This window comes from Octopus sinensis, linkage group LG5, assembly GCF_006345805.1.
Source record: "Octopus sinensis linkage group LG5, ASM634580v1, whole genome shotgun sequence".
NCBI classification, from domain to species: domain Eukaryota; kingdom Metazoa; phylum Mollusca; class Cephalopoda; order Octopoda; family Octopodidae; genus Octopus; species Octopus sinensis.
The window spans coordinates 205,677-207,811 of NC_043001.1; positions in this window are offsets into that span (position 1 = coordinate 205,677).

Below are 2,135 nucleotides of genomic sequence, written 5' to 3' on the forward strand. Positions count from 1 at the left end.
TCTTAATTAAGCAATTACGGCAGCTTAGCAATGGTTTCAATACAGGCGTGACATCTGTATCTCAATTGTTCAAAACCCTTCGAATTTTTTCGCACGTGATGATATCATAGTGAAAACTTTCAATTACGCGCACTTAGAAGTACGCTGGCAAATTAATACTACCAAAATTTTGAAGTTCGCGCTCCGCTTGTGTGTGTGTGTGTGCGTGCTTTAGGTGTACGTAGGTATGTGTTTTTGTGTGTGTGTGTCACTGAAGCCATACATACATATATACATACATAACCTCTCTCTCTCTTTTCTCTCTCAGTGACTCACTACAAAAAGTGAATAAAAAAAGTTCAGTTATTTCTGTCTTTCACTCTGTCTGTCTCTTTACACACACTAACAAAAGCACTTCACTTACACACCACACTTTCTGTGTCGCACAACCCATCAAACACACACACACACACTCACGCACGCACACATGTACATCAATGCTTTCGGAGTGAAATGTTAAAATATTGAGTTTTCTCGAATTTTGTTTTAATTGGGGGTGAAATTGAAAGAAATATATTATGGCATGACCGAATTGAGTACTTTGAAAAATCTTAGGTAAACTCTAATTGAAGAAATTGTGTGAGGAGTAAATCGTTATGTATTTATTTGTTTCTGTTTGCTGTGTTTTTTTATTTTTTGAGTAGTAGTTTAAATACTTTCAGTTTAGTCTTCCTCAAATCACTCTGTCGCTATTTACTTTCATTTTATTCGTTGCACACTGTGTGTGTGCGTTTGCGTGTGGTGTATCCCACATTAAGAAAAACATTTGACATATACACCAGAATGTGAGTTTTCTCTAAATTTTGCTTAATTGGGGTTGAAATTTTAAAAACCGGACCTGGCATGACCCGATACATTCTACTCTTAAAAATGCTAGGTAAATTGTAATTGAAGAAATCCTATATTGTAGATTTCTATAACTTACAAAGGGAGGCAGATAAAATCTGCCTTTTATAATAAGAGATATATATATATATGTACTTTGATACTTTGATAGGTTTCGGCCATTATTGGCCCAGGCCATGTCTAACTTAATAGCACCACCTGGTGAAGTCTTTCAAGTCAGAATTTGGGCACTATGGCCCACTCAAGTAGAGAGTTATTGTTTACAGAGACATATCCGGGTGTAGGGGGTTTATCCGGGATTTCTTGAAGGAATCTGTCCAAAGACTTCTTGAACCCTATAGGGTCAGTTTCTGTTTTAATGTGTTTTGGTGTAATGTTAAAGAGAGCGGGGCCAATTGAGGTGAAATAATTGTGCCATATTGTTGTTATGAGATGAGAGTGCGATTTTTGTTTTGGGCGGATGGCACGGGGCCCAAGCCTTGGATGTACCTTAAAGGTGATGCCAACATCATTTGGGCAATGCTGATGGAATATTTTCCACATCATGCAGATGATGTAGCGCTCACGACGATGTTGGAGAGAATAAAGTTTTAGCTTTTCTAGTCGACCCCAATAGTCGAGGCCTGTCATGCCATCTATCTTTTTTGTGATTGCCCTTTGAGGTGCTTCAACTTTTATGATACTTTGTTTTGTGTGGTGAGACCACAGTGGACAACAGTATTCAAGGTGGGGTCGGGCAAAAGTGAAGAAGAGAAGGATAATGGTGTGGATATCTCTCGACTGGAAAGTTCTGAGAATCCAGGAACACATTCTGCGGGCCATGTCAACTTTGGTGTTTATATGAGTGGCCCAGCTTATGTTGTTGTCCACAATTACTCCCAAGTCTCTGATGTTGTTGGATGCCACGAGAGTTTCACCTGAAGGAAGGGAGTATGGGAGTTTCAGGGCATTCTCTTTTCCAAAGTGGATTAACTCAAATTTATCCTCGTTCAGCAGCATATTGTTTTTTTCTGCCATTGGATAACAGCCAGTAGATCTGACTGAAGGCATGTCCGGTCACTCGCCTCATTTATGACCTTCTGTAGCTTGGAATCATCTGCAAAGATTTTTATGTTGCTGTGCTTGATGATGTCATTAATGCCATTAATGTAGATGATGAAAAGAAGTGGGCCCAGCACAGTGCCTTGCGGAACGCCACTACTGACTTTGGCTGGGCTTGATTTTACCCCTTCAACTACAACATGTTGAGA